This window comes from Amblyomma maculatum, chromosome 2, assembly GCF_055883805.1.
Source record: "Amblyomma maculatum isolate TAMU_Amacu chromosome 2, ASM5588380v1, whole genome shotgun sequence".
Classification (NCBI taxonomy): Eukaryota; Metazoa; Arthropoda; class Arachnida; order Ixodida; family Ixodidae; genus Amblyomma; species Amblyomma maculatum.
Window position 1 is genome coordinate 78,636,377 of NC_139345.1, and position 20,176 is coordinate 78,656,552.

Below are 20,176 nucleotides of genomic sequence, written 5' to 3' on the forward strand. Positions count from 1 at the left end.
ATCTTGTGTGTACCATGAATCTGCATTTACGGCTATAAATGCGCATACATAAATCCGCTTACGTATGAATTCAAAACAAATAAGCCCTATAATATATTTTATACCTGCAAAAAATAAAATTATCTATAGTAGCTGTTATAAAAGATGGAATTATACTATTCCATTGATAACATGGCCATCAAAGATGTACCTGTGCTGCCATTGTTAAACATTTATTCACGCTACATAAAAAGGCACACCAGTAAGGATAAAAGGAGCACTGAGCATAAAACGAAATAAAAATGAGAAATAATGGGGAACATTAAAGGAATGAGCAAATTAGCAAACATGCAACATAAACACGCTCGTGAGTCTTTTCTCTAATGTATTAGGCGCTCAGTCGCTGAAGGGTTGCTGCAAATTTTTTGCAAATAAACACAGCATCGGCAAAGGACGACAGCTGGGTTTCCCCCATCGACGGAATTAGCAGCGACCTTTTTCTCTGCCCTTTACCGTCGGGAGTCTGACGAAACTCTTGCATTTACTTGGTGCAAACATTTCGGAAGCGAATAGATTCCCAGAATAACTCTAGGCTTATAAATGACGAGCATTCTGGTTCACGTGCTCGTAGGCGCAGTTAGCTGTAAACGATCATCCTGAGTGTCTACTGCCTGGTCATTTACATAACTGCATTTCCTTATGCCGTACTCCGTACTCTGCATGGCGTTGTAAACAGCGGCCTCGGTCTAAGCACCACACACGCTGTTAGCAGAGAAGCTTTACTTGGCTGGCTATGAACAGGCACTGAATTGCCGAAGGAAAGCGGGGCGCGCATGCGTAACATACAGAAAGAAAATGAATTAACGATGAAGAAAACAGGTAAGCGCTAGTACTTTGTTTTTAGTAATGGCGAGCTAGCTGGAGTGCCATTCTTTCTAGTTTCGCGGACTGGAGTTTCCAAGGCCCCGTCAAGCAACTGCAGCTGTCTTCTGAAAGAAGAATGCTTCCTGTACTTAAAAACTGAGTAAAATTAACACACCACGTCGTCTTATAATGGGCTCGTTTGTTTTTTGCTCGGCTGTCCTCGGCCCAGAACCTCGAACATTTCTTACAAACATCGCTTATGGGGAACCCGAAGTCTTCCACCGGGTGTATACTGCGCATGTGACACAAAGGGTGTTGTTTCGACACGGAGCAAGGAGAATAAAACTCAAATCGTACACAGGGCCTACATTTAAAACTTCACAAAGAGTGATATTTAGCTATTAAATTGTCTTCTGGCATTTCTGTTGCGTTCTGAAAACGATATCTGGAGAGTTATATTAAGGAAATAGCATTGATATACAAGATATTTTAAGAAAAGCGTCTCATTGTCTATTAGAGGAAGAAAACGTTGTCTTACCAATAATCGCCAGCATACATGACCTCTACCTAGCACCATCTAAGAATTCAGAGTATACAACATGCACTGATTCAGTAAAAGTTATACGCTTCATACATGCGAGTTTTATTCTTGTGGAACTACAGGATGGCCAAACAAAGCTCTTTTCAAACTACGTCACCACGCTTGTCACACTGAGGTGGGTTCCTAGTTAGGATGGAATCCCAGGAAATGAGGTAGTGAATCAGCTCGCCTGTGAACTTCAGAACCAGATGACCGGGATTCCTTGGCGTTAACCACCCACGTGGAGCGCTACCTTTCACTACAAAAAAAAAAAAAAGAAAAGAAAAAAGAAATTAATCGTCACTGTGACAACATTAGGGAAACCCTTCGTAGGCTTCCTGTTCCGGATGAAGAGAGGGAGAGAGAGAGTGGCCCTTTATTGAAAAACAAAAAACTTTGCCGGTGTTTAGATTTCGCTGGCTTGCTACTCTGTGTAGAAAGAGGAATTGGAGAGGGAAAGATTGAAAAAAAAAATTGAGGAAAATAAAAGATATGAAGGGTAAGATAAAATGCGGCAATTAAATACATTGTAAGGTGCTTCGAGGAGTAATGGTATGAAATGAAATGAAATGCATAATCCGACGAATATTTTTAGAGTTCACAGCTTGAAAAATGCCTGTAACATCAATGCGAATTTAGAGTTTGTGGGGCCCTACAGCCCCTTTTAGCGTTTCGAACCGCGCGCGCTTTTTTCTGTTTGTGTTGGTGTCCGCCCGGGCAGCGCGAGTACGCATGAGCGAGCTGCCCGGAGCGGGGGCGGCATGTTATCGGCGCGAGACAGAGGCTAGATAAGCGCGTCGGAAGCAGGGCTCGTGGCTTTTTCGCCGGGAGGCCGGCCACAGAAGGGCGGCGTGGCAGCGTCCCAAGCCGGCGGGATGTACACGGACGACGGAGCGGAGTCCTGCGAGGCAAAGACGGAAGCGGCGCCTACAAGAAAGCCTCAGGAGTGTTAGCGTGAGTGCTGCCACGCGAGTAGCAATGCTTTTGTACCGTGATCAACGCTTTGTACTCGCCCTATCCGCGCCGCAGTGTGTTTTGTGTTGTCGCGGTGAAGCCCTGACCAATGCTCCGTTTTATTCTGCATAGTCCATTGTCGCGCACTTCGACGGCATGTTTCCAGCGCAGTTTTGACCAATGCTGTTTCTTTTCTATTTTATACTTTTCTGTTGATCCGGAATAAACCGGTGTTTTTAAGAAAGACTTGGTTTTCACTCGTTGGGCGAGACCATCGCTCGCGGACCCGTATTCTAGAAGGCGGAGCCTTCAAGTTTTTCAAGGAGTTTAATGTCTTTCAAATACGTAAATAAAAAGTTCATTACGAGTCTTTGTTGCCTGGGGCAGGATAAGGGACCTGAAACACTGCTCATTGTTAAAGGCACTGGGGAGAGCTTCTCCATGCTATGTTCATAGTACGCACGCTCATCAGCGTACGGAGGGCACTCAAGTAGGATATGTTCCACAGCTTCAATCGAGCCACAGTTGTCACAATGCGGACTGCTGATTTCACCGAAACGGTAGCGCAATCCATTTGTATATGCACCGTTCAGACGAAGTCGGTGGTAAAGAGTTTCTAGTTGGCGTGGTAATTTCAGAAGAAGTCTTGCTCTAGATGTGGGTCAATTGAGTAAATAAATTGGTAGTGATGTGTCTGTATGCTCCAAAGTCGATACTTTGCTTTTTAAGTAACTTTTTTTATCCAATTGGGATGCATTAGAGTTTGCGAAGAAGGTCAGAATGTATCTTTGATGTTGGTGGCCTTTTACAAGCTCTTCATCTGCTTTATTATTGGCTTTAATGCCGCCATGAGCTAGTATCCACTGAAATGGTGTGCAGTGGCCTGCGCCAATAGCCACATGATGTCGATACCCGATGTCAAGGAAAACAGGAGGCTGATTGGTTTTCTTCAGCAAGGTAATGATGATTTGCAGACATGCTTTGTAATCAGTTAAGATTAACCCATCGTACGGGAGTTTGGCGCAGTATATAGGAAAAAGCCTCTTTAATGCCATGCAGCTCAGATGTCGTAGATGATGTCTTCCGCTGCAGCCGGTAAGATAAGGCATGGTTTGCTGAGGGTACATAAAGGCCACAGGAAGAAGTGTCTTGAGTAGTTGAACCGTCGGGGAATATGTGGATGTACTGCGCATATTCCTTGATTAAGCAGGCGAGAGCGGCTTAGTCAAGGAATAGCGACTGTGGCATGCGGCTCTTCGCATCCACACCAGGAACAGACATATTCACCCTTAGATACGATAGTGTCCATGGGGGAAAAGTGAGCGGTAGTAGATCACGTGGCTGAATTATAGTAGAGAGTGACAGAAACTGTACACCTTGACTATAGCCTGAGTTGCAGTGAGTTAATGTGACGATCACATTAAACGTGAGTTTCTCAGCACACGAAATGTACTTGGCTGTAATGCGCCTGTGGCAAGGACTTCCATGCTGCAGCACCTCGATGCCCGTTTGAGGCTATCTACGAAAAAAAGTGCTCACGGCGGCTAGAGTTGATTAACGACTTGCGCCTATCCACGCCCATTATTAGAATCAGACTGGAGCGTAAGTCGCTAAATGAGTCCCCCTCTTGATCGCCCGAGGCATGTGTATTGTTCAAAGACGCGTCAAGAAGTTTGGTAGATTGAATGTGATGGGGTGGTATAAAGGACGACATGCCATAACACGTGAACCTCAAAATATTTATTTATGAGTGATGAACACAAATACGCTATAAAGAAACTATCCACAATCCGCTGCGCAGATTCGCTCGCGACGAAATAGTTGCCCTAGAGAGACGACGACTGAAAGAGAAAAAAATAAACATAACTGCTTTTTTTTTTTCACATATTCCCCTTGTCGTTTTGCATGAGTGAAAGCCGAGTAGGCATCTGAAGATGAATTAGTGAGAGGAATGTCAGTATAATTTAGGAAAGCGGTACATACAAACTCTCCACGTCCGGTGCAACGGGTGTGTGGTGTGGCAGGTGCGCATGCAGACGGAGGGCAACAAAACGCGTGGCATTAGCGTGTTCTCCTATTTTTTACTGACTTCTTGTCTATTACAAGTGAGTGTGTAGAGGAGAAAACCCGAAACACAATATTGGCAATATAATGTCACACATTTTCTTAGGTGGCGTATTGTTCGTATATTACCTTTGGATACATTTTTGGTAGCTGAGACAGCAAAAAAAGTTACTTATCACAGACGCATAGTAAGAATACACGCCGATGTCCTAACATAGAAGCAAGTCTTTGTACACCAGGTGCTCTAAGTAAAGCAAACTAAGCCTCAAAGCAAGGTGGAAGTTCCTAGCAGAGAAATATCGTGAGCTGTTAAGGGTCGCAAGTCTAATCTTGGGAATTTTTTTTTTTTTTTGCGTTCTCCAAAGTTAATAAATCAGTGAACGTTGATTACCAGCTTTTTTTTTTTTAGGAAGAAAATGTCAGAACAGAAGCTGGAGATAATATTTAAAAGCAGATGATCTGAATGTCTATTTAACTGGGCCACCTGGTATACTTTATAGTGTCTACATTTTGAAACATAAAAGATATTCCACTACAAAGCTAAACCTGATTTTTAATATATTTCCCGCTTTCGTGGTAAGAGTGAAGTTTAAAGCCCTAGAAATATATTTTTAACCGAAGGCATTATTTTTCATTCAAGATCGAAGTCTACGTTTATAAACGCCAAACTTCCGCAATTCCCCAAACGCAGAACTCAAGCTAGTCGGTTAGGCGTTGTACAAACGTAACCGCAGAGAAAAAAATACGAAGCGTAGGTAGAGAGACATACTAAGCGTTTTCCTGCCAGAACTTTGCGCGCTTTTATTCCCTGTAGGTTTACTGGTCATGAACAAAACAGTGCTGGAAGAACAAACTTTATCGAAGTAGTAGCAGTAGTGTGCCGTGCTCTTGCACCCTATCGCATTGTCTTGCGAGTGTGCGGCTAGATTATTAAGAAATCAGTGGCGGGGATGGAAATCTCAAAGGTTTATGAAGACAAATGTGCTGAGTTTTAAAATGCGCCTGGGAGCCCTCTCAATCTACCATCATCATAAATCCAAAGCGTGCTTCAAAACTTTTTAAAACCTAAATTTGAAAAACACTCAAAAGTACGTTAAATTAAATTACGGCATTATGTTTTTTATTTGAACGTTCCTTTAGGTTACCATGGAATCCAAGAATACTCTGCCATTCCTGTGATTGAATAACGTAGAAAGCACACTGTAAAGCTCTTATTATTTTGCGTTTACATTTTTTAAAACGAGTTTTACGGTTTGCCTGTTTTAGCTCCTTTGTTTTGCTAATTTTTGCCAGGTTTTTTGTTGTCATTTGAGAATTACTGATAATTTTTATGAATGATGCACTCACTGACGTTAACTTAGCAAACACAGCTCTGTCGGTATCTTAACAGAAAGTTTTTTTTTTATGTAAAAAGTTTACTGCAAACATTTCACAACAAATTGAACCTTCGAGGCGCAGGCAGAAATAACGTACCGAAGGAGATGACAAAATATAATGCGGCTGTGACATCAGTCTACAATGCACTAAGAGGAATTAAAGGCCTCTCCAATAAAAAATGAACAACTCGTTGGCACAAAATGGAAACTATTTGATTATTTTTGTTGAAAATTGAGAATGAGTTTGGATATCTTAAGCCAAGAGAAAATATACATAGGAACCAAGAAAAATTAACTTGTAACAAATAATAAGAAAAAAATTGGTGACTGAATACTAAATATGTGTCTCTTCTTTTAGTGTAGGGAACATTAGTCACAGTAGAGTTAAAAGAGCTTCATTTCTTTGTGCCTTTGCCCGATTGAAAAAAAAAAAGCATAATATTATTCCTTGAGAACGATGTACGCTGTGGCAAAACTGGCTACAGTGTTTCCCAGAATCAAGCTGGGAACTGCAGAAAACGAGCCATGACGCGTCTTAAAGACAATGTCAAGTCAGCATTGTCAGTTGAATGAAGTTAGCGCAATAAAAGCGCAGTGATGCTAGCAGTTAAAGCTTTAAACACGGAAAACGTAATGAACATATAGAGCTTGGCAAGGCTTTTGTAGTGAAAGCTGCATTGTCCATGAACTTGCTATTTCGCTCTGGCGGTGCTCTGAGGAGTCACAGAGACCGACCTTGAGCTGTCGCCTAGCAACCGCCGCAGCTGCCGGCAGCCACGCGCTCACCGGTGATGTGATGTGACAACAACTTTATTTTTCCACCAGATAAGGAGGCCCCCAGTCCCCGCCCCCGGCACACAGACCTAAGGGACGGGAGCCGAGACCTCCGTTATCAGAAGAAGGCAAATAGGTCTTGGCTCTTCGCGGCGTCTTCCACCAGGTGGATGGTTTTTTGCTGTGGACCAGGGACCTCGCTCCGCAGCAGGGCTTCCCAGGCTTCTCTACAATTCATATTTGCTTTAGCCCCTGGGGAGCCAGCACATTCCCAGATTATATGGTAGAGGGTCCCCCTCACCCCACAGTGCTTGCATGTATCGTTTTTTTCTATCGTCCATCTGGACATAATATGCTCAGACCGGGTTTACAAAGTTCCCAGCTTGCAGGCGCCGCTATGCGACGGTCTCCCTATTGTTTAGACTTTTATCCGTTGATGGCACCAATTTCCTGCTTAACCTATAATTTTGAAGAATCTCCGTATAATTTTGCAGACGCTCGTCCATGTTCCAGCAGTCGGGCGGCTTCACAGTTACCCGGAAGTAGAGAGCTCGGGCTAACTCGTGGGCCGTTTCGTCGCCAGGAACGGACGTGTGTGCGGGGGTCCAAATTAGGCGACATTTTCCTGTTTATTCGTCTACTGGCCAGAATCCTTGCCGCTTCCTGCGAGACCCTACCCTTTCCAAAATTCCAAATAGCCGTTTTGCTATCGCTGATTATGAAACTGGCTTGCGTTCCGACGCAAGCGAGCGTTATTGCAACTTCTTCAGCCGTTTCGGCGTTGCGGCTTCTAACGGTGGCGGCGGATACCGGGGCACCTCGGCCGTCGAAAACCGAGGCGATCGCCGCCCCCGTTTTGCCACTTGACGCATCCACGTATGCAACCGACTTGCTGTCCATCGAATCGCTCTCGCTGGGCCATTTGCATGACGTCACACCGCGCGCCTTGCTGCTGAGCCTCTGCTGCTGTTTGGTATGACGTCATACCGCGGCGAGTTTTATATTCAGGTAGAGGCCAAACCTTTGCCAAATGTAGATCAGATCAGGATTCTGGGGATGATCATCCAATCTCACGGTCATAACGGAGAGGTCCTGAAGAAATTAGAAAGTTACGCGGTGCACACCCTCGGGCTCTTGAGGAGGGTCGCCACTAAAGGAAGAGGCCTCAAGGAGAGAAATTTACTAAAACTAATCCAGGCGTACATAATAATCAGAATCAGTTACAACACGCTCTACCTGGACATTAAGGGTGGAAGAAAAGAGAAATTAGTTTGCCTTCTCAGAAGATGCGTTAAGAAGGTGCTAGGACTGCCCATGGGTACTTCGAGCGAACAACTGTTCGAACTCGGGGTGCAAAACACTTGGGCAAAATTGGCGGAGGCAGGGAGAGTCTTCCAATTAGAGAGATTAAGCACGACCGAGACGGGCAGGGTGATCCTTGCAAAAGTAGGCCTCAACTCAGACAGAGGAGTTAATAAAAAGTCACAATTATTAGGGAAAGCAGGAACGCCTTGGTAGTCTCCCCCTTCCCCAGAAACACACATCCAGAATTTATTCCCAAAAGAAAGGTGAAACAAGCCGAAGCTCTACTCTAGAGCGACGGTTCAAGAACGTGAGAGCGAAGGACGTAGTCTGTGTTGACGCGGAAACTGGCTGAACAGGTGCGGCGGTAGCCTCGGTAGTCGATGGCTGAGGGGCGCCGTTATCTGCGGCAGCCATAAGAGGCCGCAACATAGAGACTGCCGAGGAAGTTGCGATAGCGCTAGCTTGCATAGGAACGGAAGCCAAGTTCATAATTACCGACATCAAAACTGCCATCCAAAATTTTTCAAATGGGAGGATATCGCCGCAGGAAGCCAAAATCCTCATCCAAAGAACGCTGAATTGAAAAATTCAGTTAATTTGGACTCCCGCTCACGCTGCCATCCCTGGTAGCGAGGCGGCTCACGAGCTAGCCCGAGCTCTGCTTCCGGGTAGCCGTCGAGCCCCCCGAACACTGGGCATACGACGAGCGTCTGAAAAATTAGGGGAAATCATCGACCATTATAAATTGGGACGTAGACTGGTATCCCCGCTAGATGTTAGCCTAAATAATAGAGAAGCTGTCGCGTGGAGGCGGCTACAATCTAATACGTTCATGAACCCGGTCTGGGCGTTTCACGCGCTACTAGACCTTAGAGACAATGATCTGTGCAAACGCTGTGGGGCGAGAGGGGCCCTCGACCACATAATTTGGGAGTGCCTACAATCTCCAGGGATAGGACAAAATTTTACAAGTAGAGAAGCCTGGGATACCTTGCTGCGAAGCGCGGACCCTGCGATCCAGCACCGCACCGTCTATCTGGCGGAATAAGCCGCAACAAGCCAAAGGCTACCTGCTAGCCTTTATTCCGCGAGCGCACGACTCCCCATCTTCCCCGGCATGCGTAGCGGGCGCGAGGAGCAACCAATCGCCTCCGATCGCTTCGCCGGTTGTGTCGCATGCCTGATAACACGTCGAAGGATTGGAAAGGGGACCTCACGTGCGTCGCAACCACAGTTTAGGTGCCAGTATGGACGGCCACAAGTCTGCTAAGCAAAAGGCCTGGAATCGACATCGGAACAAGATCGCCAGGCACACATGCTTTCGCTACGTATAGCCTGGCCTGGCTGAGCGAAGCCACGGACAATGTTTTGCGGTTTAGCGTCACAAAGTCGCTCAAGCTATTAGGTACGGTTTGGTGGAGGGCTTCGAAAATGTCTGCCAGCTGGATTTCGTAAAGTGTACTAACATCGCACTCTATACGTGCACCTTGTATTTAGCCTGCGTAAAGAAGAAATATAAACAGCTGGGATCGAACCCACGTCCTTGTGATGAGCAGTCAAGCGTCTTAAGTACTCAGCCACCAAGGCAGGTGGGCACAGAGTACAAGGTGTTAAGAATGAATAACGTATACCAGTATTAAGAGTGCTGCTCTGCTAAGAACCCTGGCAGCGCCCAACGATTGTGTGCCATTGCATACCCGAGGCACTATGCTGAGCTTTTGCCGGCACTAAAGCGGCTAAATATATTCTTCAGAAAGAGATATGTATAGCCTTTGTGAAAAGTGTACAGCCCTAGGTGTTAGCTTCTGAGCCTTGTAGTGGCGCTGATGTAGCATTAGTGAAGTTCCTCCCCCTTGGAGAGTGTAGGACTATGAAATCTTACCATCAAGGGCTTCGAAACACTAGAAATGCATTACAAGACACACGAAGTGGCTTAGAAGCAAACCCATTGGTCTATACACTTCTTAACAAAGTCTGTACCTGTTGTAGTGAGACCAGCGTTGGCTGGCTGTTAAAGAAAAACAAGCTTAACGGCCCCGGGAAAGAATTAAAAGGAACGAAAAAAAGAACCCAGCTCACTAGGTGAGTACTGTCGTGTAGCGCGAAATTTATAGAAAGCGGGAGGAAAGGATATCATCAGTTCACTATGCTGAAAAGAATCACAATTTCAGTGCGGTGACGATAGTGTTTTTGTATCACGACAGCAACTGCCAAAAAATCGCGTTCATAAAGAAAGCTCCTAAATTACGTCATATTTAGCGTGCTTAAAAATTCAAAAGTGATGCCAAGGGGAGTACTTCAATTTTACGCTCGTTCTTTACTTCTAAAAGCTTTGCGCTTGCGATACAAACGGCATATTTGCTATAACGCACAGTTAAACTTGCTACGGCATGTGTCTTTTTAAGGCCACCCAGTACTAATGTGATGTGGTGGTAGTTTACGTCTTCAGTTTGGAGCTGCTTTCCTTAAGAGCTCGCTTCAAGTTTCGGTCTTGTAAAACGTGAAATAATTGAATATAAGCAGCTACCTGCTAACGCTACTTATTCAGGGAGGTAATACAATAAGTATTGTCTAAATCAATATGTCATTTCGCAGTATCAAGTGCAGTGTTACTTAGATCTGTCCAGGATGCTCATTTTTATCTTATTTCCCTTTCATATCAATCTCGTCGGAAGAGCTTACAACACAGAGCAGATTACTGTCCCTTTTCCTGTAGTGTGGAATTACCAATATGCGACAAACGATTTATCTTAAAATAAATTCTATTTGTGCTAAATTATCCAGGACCCCATGAGAAATTGCACGTGTTGATGTTACGGTTGTTGGTGATGAACAAATATTGTGGTGCAGTAGTGGAAAGGGATGCCGTGCATAGGCGCCAAGGGAAGATAAGTTACATATCCTGTATTTTCAATACGCGGTAGCGATAGAGAGGACACGACAAAAAGTCCATTGTGGGCGCCGGCGTCTGCGTCGTGAGCAAGACATTAGAGGGTTTCTTAGGCGTCTCTCAAGAGAATAGTGGAAGCTTACCCGTGGTCTCCTATCATTCGCCCCTCATCATTTGCTCCTTATCGACGTTCGTTAAAATGCTACACATAATTATAATTGGTTTACAAGAAGGGAAAGGCGCAGTATCTCTCACACTTTCTTCGGCAAGTGTGAGTTTGACCATGGCTCCTGTCGCATGGCGTTCCTTCAAGCGCATTAAAGTGCAAGATTGCAGATGACAGGGACGCTAACATCCCGCGGAATCTCTGCTGAATATGACAGGTCTTGCGCTCAGATCTCACGCACAACTCTCGCGTACGGGATTTCGTTCCATAAGCCTACGAAGGCTTTCGCCTTAAAAATCACGAGCTTGGCGCTGGCAGGCAATAGCTGTCAGTTGACATGGCAGAGCAATGAGTGAACGCAGGGTTGCTTGGCGTTACTTTTTGCAGGAGCTGCCAGCTCGGGGCTCTCCTTTCACATGGGAGGGCAATATGATACTCAGCCTGCAAGGAACCTTGCATTCCCGGCACCCCTAGAGAACGTATGGACGTTCGCACGGCTTGATAAAAGTCGGCACCGACCGACCGACCGACCGACCGACCGACCGACCGACCGACCGACCGACCGACCGACCGACCGACCGACCGACCGACCGACCGACCGACCGACCGACCGACCGACCGACCGACCGACCGACCGACCGACCGACCGACCGACCGACCGACCGACCGACCGACCGACCGACCGACCGACCGACCGACCGACCGACCGACCGACCGACCGACCGACCGACCGACCGACCGACCGACCGACCGACCGACCGACCGACCGACCGACCGACCGACCGACCGACCGACCGACCGACCGACCGACCGACCGACCGACCGACCGACCGACCGACCGACCGACCGACCGACCGACCGACCGACCGACCGACCGACCGACCGACCGACCGACCGACCGACCGACCGACCGACCGACCGACCGACCGACCGACCGACCGACCGACCGACCGACCGACCGACCGACCGACCGACCGACCGACCGACCGACCGACCGACCGACCGACCGACCGACCGACCACTTTTTTAAGACAAAATATTTTCTTGGCGCATGGTGAAAATCTCGTGTGCGCGAAATATCTTCGCGAGATCTGTGAGCGAGAATCTGGGGAATGTGTTCGCTTTGCCTAGCGTTCTTGCCGTCTCCATGACAACGTAGAGAGCGCAAACGAGCGACACCGTACCAACAATCTCACACTTACAGGAGCACTTCACCGATCACCCGCCAAGGAACGTTACGCTGCAGCAGCGATGGTGTACCGTCCCATCCTAGACTTGCTGGGCCACTGCAACGAAAGTCTGCCAAGGAAATGAAATTTCCGCTGTGCAGCACGGGCCCTGACCTTGCTATACAATGGGCGCGCGATGTACCGTGTACAGCAGCAACGCTCGGGATGTTGCACTTCTTTAGTGCAGATTCTGCAGTGCTCTCGGAAGTTTATTGTGGTCAGTTCAAGCGGAAATGTGGAGAAATTTCAAGAGTTTAATCTGCATTTTTTTAGAACAAAATATTCAGAGCCGTAAGTATATTTTAATTGCAAGCTGTTAGGTGTAAGGAAGCAACATTTTTATCATATGTCATTCAATACTTTCTACTGGACCACGACCAGAATAAATAACATGTCAATTATTAATTTTAGTAATTAAACAAGGCCTCTCATGGGCGGCCATTTTATTTTTGTTGCACCGCGAACGAAGAATGCGAAATGAATGAATTTACTGCCTAAAAAGAATACTTGTCGTACTGATCGTGTAACACTGCCGTTCATACTTATATATATCTTTATATATAAAAATTAAGGACTGCTTTTCTCCCATTATTATAAAATAGCGCGCGAGTTTTGTAACTAACAAAATAAATATGGAAGACAAATAGCAGCCTTTTTTCAGATTTAATCTAGGCTGCGTTTATTTAGAATATTATTGGCCATACTCTGAAGCCTGTTTCGCAGAACGATTTTTCAAGTGTTACTAGAATCTGATTGCTAGTGTGTTTTGCTCCTGTAAAGCGTGCTTTGTCTTCAGATAAGTGACCATCAGGTGAAGACATTCCATGCCTTTCGTCGAAAACCTGAGATGAAACAATTGATAGGATAACGCGATTAATGCTACCGGTAATGTGAAAGTTCTTTAGTTTCACCTCCTCCGAGTCCCCACCTCAGTTTCGGAAGAAGAGGAGTGAGAGGATGAGGTGTGACGATGAGGAGGGGAGCTCGCACGTTGTGTCTCGCGACGTATGATATGTTAGCCGTTTTCGGTAGGATGACGGCACCCCCCCCCCCCCCTCCCTGCGTGAACATAAAAAGTGAAACTAAATGATAGTGAATAATACCTTACACACAAATTATGTTAGTTTTTTCTTTCAGCCTGCTCCGGGCGGCTTCTCCCTCTCAGTGGGAACCTCGACTAGTGTGTTTCGTAACTTGCCCGCTGGCAAGCAAGTAGGCTTCTTCGCAACACAAGGCGAGGTATGTTCGCTAGCCTAAATTGCACATGACAGGATAGAACAAGGGAGTGGAAGGAGCGCTATCCTGGCCCCATTTGCCGCGTGCGAACAAAGCCACCCGTTGGGCTATTCGCTGCTCTCCCGGGCCTGGGACATTCACCGCCAGACGCACGAGCTTCCTTTCAAAGCCGGGCTCTATGTCTGGCCGGTGTCGTGCGTGCTTTGCTCCCGTCAACATCCAAGCAGGCGCCGGAGGAGCCCGTGAAAGAGAGCCTTCGTTTCGTGAGAGCGCCGCCGTTTCCGGGTCTCCTTCGCTCGGCCGGCTTCACGTGAAAAGAATTCTTTTTACGGCCTCTGTTCCGCGCTTTCTTTACGGCGAGCACCTGCCCTGATTTGGAGAGGGGGTCTTTCTGGGCGAATTGCCGGCCGCTGTTTTGCCTACGCATCCATGTCGGCTGACAGTTTGTGTGGGTACTTTCTTTTCCAGTTTCGTTTCTCTCGGCCAAGAAGAACAGCACCATCCAGGCTTCTCTCGCGCAGTGAATCCGAGCATCGATCGTGTCATCTGGCTAACGGTGGTGGTATTTTATTCCTGTTTTTATACTTTGCCTGTGCTCCTGCATCTTCCCCTGCTGCGGTCACTGTGGGCGCCCGGCTGCAGACGTCGACTTTAAGGATTTGGGCTTTGCTTACCTATTCTGCAGCCAGTACGTTTTTCCTCGTTGCGTTCGTAGCTTGTCCCGGCGGAAATGCAATTAGCTTGGGCACGTTTTGTTTCGCGAACGAGTGAGAAGATGGGGGACGTTGGTTAAGCGCCTGGCAGTAGGATGTAGTGAACTGCGCAATGGACGAGGGTTTCATAAGCGGGCTGCTTCGTTGTGCCTTAGGTGCCTGAATGAGTTCTGAAAAGGTTGTGAGCATGCACAGCCGTAAGAAAAAAATTTGTACAAGAGGTAGCCGGTGGCGGAGCTCGAGGATGGATGAATAAATAGAATACAGGAGCGTCCCATTTGAAACGGGGTGGTAGCAGTTGCTATCATGCTCGTTTTTTTCTTCCCTGTATCTTAATTATTGTTTTAGATCAGATTCCATTTATTCAATTTTTGTTTCCACATTACTGACATTATGCTAATTTTCTGCTTTTAAGCCACCAACCTTTTAACCATTTTTTTGTTAGCTTCCACAGGTATCTCTAAACTCCATGACCTCAGAAAGAGTGACTGCGCCTGCATCGACTTCCGGATGGATACCATCGTATTCGAGTATAGGACGGTTAATTGTTTCTGTGGATTTACCACACACTGTACATGTGTCATTTTCATGGTTAAATTTCTTTTTGTAGCTGCGTGTTCTATCCCTGATCTAGCTTCAAAACGTGGGGCAATGCTTCTTGAATAATCAATGAAAGCTTCCTTCCTGATCTGCCTTTTTCACTATTAGTATAGCTCCACACTCTGTTTCTTTTCCATAGAATTTATCCAATTTTTTACTTTTTGTGTTTTTCAGCTGTTGCTTAACGCTCGTTATTTTTTCGTCCTTGTGGCCTGAATACTTACTGGCTAGTTTCCTAGTTCTGGGGCATTGCAAAACTGCATTCTAATGCCATCTAGCGGCAACTATCTGACGCTAAGAAAATCGCAGCGGTGCCCTATTTTTTCGACATACTTTCGCTGTCGCTAGGTAGCGTTTCGATGCAGTTTTCCCTAGAGTTGCTACAGTTCTCCAGATCTACATTACCAGCTGCGTGTTGTACATCAATATTTCTGACTACTGTACATGGTCTTTAAGTTTTAATGCGAACATGCGAGCAGGTGAGCGCTCTCTTCAATGTGCCATTGCGTCCGACCCGTACGCTAATTTAAGAGAAGTGCAGGCCACACGAATCCCGCCTAGAGATCCGTCTGTGTCTCGACAACTATAGTTCTATGCCAGTTGATGCGTACCTAGTGGCGTTTTGAGTAGTGTGACTAAGTGCTCGCGTGTTCGGACTAAGAGTGGACCACCATGTATATACTCGTGCTCTTATCGGGCGTGAGGAGGAGATATATTACGCTAGTTTTAACGCGACGGCTTTCATGCCCCATTCTCTGTAAAATCTGACTCTTGTGGTGGCGTTCGTGTTGAGAGCAAAAAAAAAAAAAAAAATGAGCATGCCTGCGGCATGTATTGAGACTCGGCGGAGCATTGATTGGCCACCAGGTTTTGTGACGCACCAGGACCATATGCCACAGAAATGTTGACAGGAGCAGAGAACTCGAGCACCTCCTTTGCAATGGCATTATAAGACGAAATCTGAAACCTCCGCGACCTTTAGACTCTAGGTCAGACGGATATCGCTTTGTTAAATAGAGGCTGTAGTAGTCTTTCACTTATTGAGCTTACGACTGTGTGGTGATGTGTTTATATGAGATAGCAGAGGTAGAAGTTTAGAGATAAGTATTTGGCGAGTAGAAAGGTGGATGATTGCTAATGAGCGCGAACAGGAGTGCAACGGAGTGAAGTCGCTAACGCTGTCGCTTCATACCCGTGATGGCGGAGTTCACGCTCCTTCCAAATTTGTTAATGTATACGCGAACTGAAATGACTTTCTTCTAGTTGGCTTCTGCATGAGTACATGTTCATCGAGGCAAATAATTATTAGCCGAGGCAAATTACATTCTACGAATCTTTATGATACTCACGTGTGACATGTAGTATACAAATTCGTTTCTTTTTTACACATTTAACTTTCTAGAAAAAAAAAAGAAACCAGATAATTTATTTTAGATATGATGTTCTGAAAGCTTTTGTTTAGCAAAATTAAGGCGCGCGCTAAGATTCAATCTATCAATTTTTAAAAGGAAAGTACATAAATCACAAATGTTTTCTTATTGATTTTCACTTTCGTTTTGTCTTTGGGAAAAGCCTACTGTGCCTCTCGTCGCAAGCTCGCAAATATGCGGTCGCGAGAATAACCGCCAAACGAAAGGGCTTTGAGATTTCTTTTTTTTTTATGGGGTGGGGGGTGGGAGGGTATTATACTCCTGAAGGTCATGTACTGTAGCTAGACGGCAACAGATTGCATTCCGATTTACAGTTATAGGGGCGCCCTAACCCTATTCATAAAGCAAATTTACCGTTTTCTCAACACGTCTAAATTGTTTATTGTCATGCGCAAGCCTACGCATTATAACTGCCTTTTACCATGTAAATTCTTTCAATAGAAATGAGCGAGGAAAGGTATAATATGACAAGCCGTATACCTCGCCCGACTATGGCTAATGTTGCATCATAAAGAGTGATTCAAAAAGAATGGGCTGGCATTTGCATTTACACAGGTCAGTGCTTCCAACCGGTACTTTGGAGAGATCAATTATTCACTTTAATTTTGATCACTGGAATCATAAGCATTATTCTAAAGCACAAATGTTCAGCGAAGAGACGTAAGAATTGTGACACATATTTGCGGAAAATTTTTTTTTTTTCAGACCACATAGAGTAATGTATTTCGAGTATATATTCGATATTTTGAAAGGATAACCAATTTTGCTTTCTCACTACTGCAGCATCCTAGACGTCGCAAAGGTAATGGTTGCTTCTTTGGATCTTATTGTTGGCTGCTTATTAAGGAGTGCTAATCATTGGTAATATAGATATCAAAAATTACGTCCATATATTCTCAAAAGTGCCAAAAAGTCAACTCTGACAACGCTGTGAACACTAAGGAATTCCATTTGTCGGGGGACGCGAATTTTCTCCCTACACATATGTCGTGAATATGTTGCTGTGTACGTTTAACTTTACTTCTGACGTTATGTAAAGGTGTTTTCTTCCGGAGCGGTTTAGAACGAAGAGTATACAATATTCACTTTGAAATGGCGCATTTGATTCATACATGGCACTTAGTTCTAATGTGTGTCTTCTGGAAAAACGAAATGTAATAAATAGACTTCGCACTCTTTGTGACTACACACGCCGTCGACACATTACCAGTTCTCCGCCTTTATAACAGACTTGCTTGAGCTTTCGCCCTGGAGCCTGAACGGAGTACTTCCTGTTGACAAAGTAATATGAGCTTTCGTGCCCTACTGAGCTATTCATATTCGATCGCACGAAACGAAAATGGTTCAACACACAAGGAACGAGATTCCACGAAAACAACATGCTTGGCGCCGCAATAGCGGCACATTGCGCAGTTACTTTTTGTTACACAATAACGCTTGAGGCAAAAACCTTCTCCTTTCAAGAACGTATTTTTGTGTTCTAAAGGTACTCGCACAATATGCAGCATCTACAGGTACTCGCACAATATGCAGCATTTATGAGGCCAAAGAAATCAGAAAATTCTGCTCTGATGATCTCTTCATAGGTAAAATTCAGCAGTGAAGGTTTGGGTGACACAGTGCCCATTTATTTCCAAATTTTCCCTCTCTCATACGTCCGGCGGCGTTTATTTTTGTTTCCCCTGGATTTTAAAGGTGATTTGATAAACCAGTTTTTGTTTTTTGGAGCTCTTACCGGACTAAGTCTTCTGGTATAGAATGCCCGAGCACTTTCCTTTCCCTTTTTGCCAAGTTTGTTGATCGTGGAATTTGTTCATTGACTTGGTACGTTTGCCGTTTTCAGTTCGTTTGCCCTAGGTACGCATTCGACCCTAATCCCTGCTATTCGCTTTTAGAGAGAGAAGGAAACAAAACGGAAAGGAAAGAAATTGTTCTTGTTTCGACGTTCTGAAAAGAGTAAGCCTCGGGTAGATATGTATGTACATATAGCAGGATCAGGAAACTGGGACCGGTTTTCCAGCTGGTTGTTGTAACGCCATCGATATTTGCTTTTTTATTGCTTCTTCGTCTTTTTTGAGAAGCGATTAATCTTAGTTCACATTAAGCCAACTTTTATTCCACACAATATCTCCAATAGATGCAGGCTAAAATTGCTGCTGCAAACGTATTCTTTCCTCGGAATTTCGGGATTATCAAGTCCTGTGACTTCGAGAAAAAAATATCGCTGTTCCGCTGCATCCTATAGAAATAACTTCGAGAAGTCTCTCTTGCAGCTTCAAACTTCAACTTGTTCGTTTCCCTAAAAACTCTCTCAGTGCCTTTTTTTCCGGGGCAAACGTTCACCAATCTTGTCCATTGGGTGTTATTCCCCAAGAAGAGCAGTGTTGCCGATTGAATGGACGTACTGGCTTGCTTTTGACATTCGAAAGAACGGGCTCATTGATACCATTAAAACTGATAGTTCGTAAAAAATAAAATTTGGTTTAATAATAATAATATAGCCAGTAAACTAAGTATAAAATATGAGCAAGAAGTCTGGAGCTGTTTTTATGTGTTTCTAATAAAGCGAGGATTTCAGGAACGTAATGCCTGCTTATTTCAGTTCATAAACAATGTGTCCTAAAACACTTCATTGTTAAACGTTTTGATGTCAAATTATAACGCAAGTTCATACGGCATTATCTCGTGCAAGCATTTCGTCTAAAATCTGGCTGAAAAAGGAACAATTGCCTATGCATTTTTTTAATTTTTAATGACTTTTAGCTTCAGCGACATGTATGGTTAAAAAGCTTCTCACTTCTCTGCAATTGAGTGCTCATTATCTTAACATTTTCGTGCTTCTAGCGTGATCCATTGCATAAGAACCAAAACAGGTCTATTTGCGAGTGCTCATTAGGAGTTCACCATGCGTCAGCTTTTCTTCCGCAGTCCTCTCCGGAAAGGATGTGGTATATTCCTCCTCCGAAATATGATATTGAAATAACGATGCCGGTAGTATTTTATTTTAGCGTTGTATACAGAGACGTTACTTTCTTTGGATAAGTAAACAAATTTGGACGAACTCTTGTAAAGAACGTTTGAACGCAATACTTACCTTACTGCGTAATTCCACTATAACTATTAAATATATATTCATATTTCCCCCTCGCAGGCTTCCAGGTTTGGACTGTCTATATTAAAAACAAACGCAGCCCATTGTTGTTTTTTCGTATCTATATCAAATACTGGTTGTGAGCCCCTGATAAACTTTAGAAAAAAACGTTCGCGCCGAAGCAATCGACCATTGCGATCAAAACACTCATAAAGGTATCAAAAAACGTTTCGCGTGCACTGACCTCACAGATACTTTGAAAAGAGCAACCGATTAGCTTTCCATGGCAGTTTTAACTACCTGTTAAATTGCAGGGAAAACATTTAGAGCACATTTTAGGTACGAATCTAAATCTTAGACCATTCTCATGGAGTGGTAGTCGGCCCTTTTTTATTTGTCTCTTCTGTTCCGTCCTTGAAGTGCTGTTGAGTGACATTAATACTTATCAACTCATCAAAATTATATCTTTCACTCGTGATAAGGGGGCTATCGCACAGCTGAGGCCTTCATGGTTGGATCAGATTCAATGGTGTATTTACTTTGTTGGCTCAATTTGCGCGGCCGCCACTACGCTTGAGAGCGGCAGTCACGATCAGGTTTTTTTTTTTTTTTTTTCGCTTTCTACAGGTGCTCTCTACAGTAGCAGATTGAACAGCCTTTGGCATAGCTCAGTCAGTAAAGCAGCATAGGATTTGTGCATAAGCCCTCCGTTTTGCTGCTTGTGGCGGTATGTTATTGGCCTGTTTTCCTGCTTCCTGATTTAGTTCTCTTCTTCTGAGGCATGAAAAAGAAGAATATTGCGCTAATTGTCTACTGGCCGACACCACGGAAAGAAGAAGAGTACACTACAGACAGTTTCACTGAGTGTTGGCTGGCTTCAAACGCACAGGGGCTGTCGAAATAAGTGAGCGAAAATATAATGACA

The 20,176-nt window shown here is 44.9% G+C and overlaps 1 protein-coding gene and 1 long non-coding RNA gene across 2 annotated transcripts in view; one reads left to right on the forward strand and one right to left on the reverse strand.

Moving 5' to 3' along the window:
• Epac (Exchange protein directly activated by cAMP) overlaps positions 1–20,176 on the reverse strand; it is a 747,880-nt gene that overhangs the window by 675,182 nt on the left and 52,522 nt on the right. The gene's annotated exons all lie outside the window — the stretch shown is intronic.
• The window catches only part of LOC146199077 (uncharacterized), a 52,270-nt gene continuing 34,335 nt past the window's right edge, over positions 2,242–20,176 (forward strand). Inside the window, exon 1 of the long non-coding RNA XR_014704743.1 lies at positions 2,242–2,377. This is a non-coding gene — a long non-coding RNA (uncharacterized LOC146199077). The remainder of the gene's footprint in view (positions 2,378–20,176) is intronic.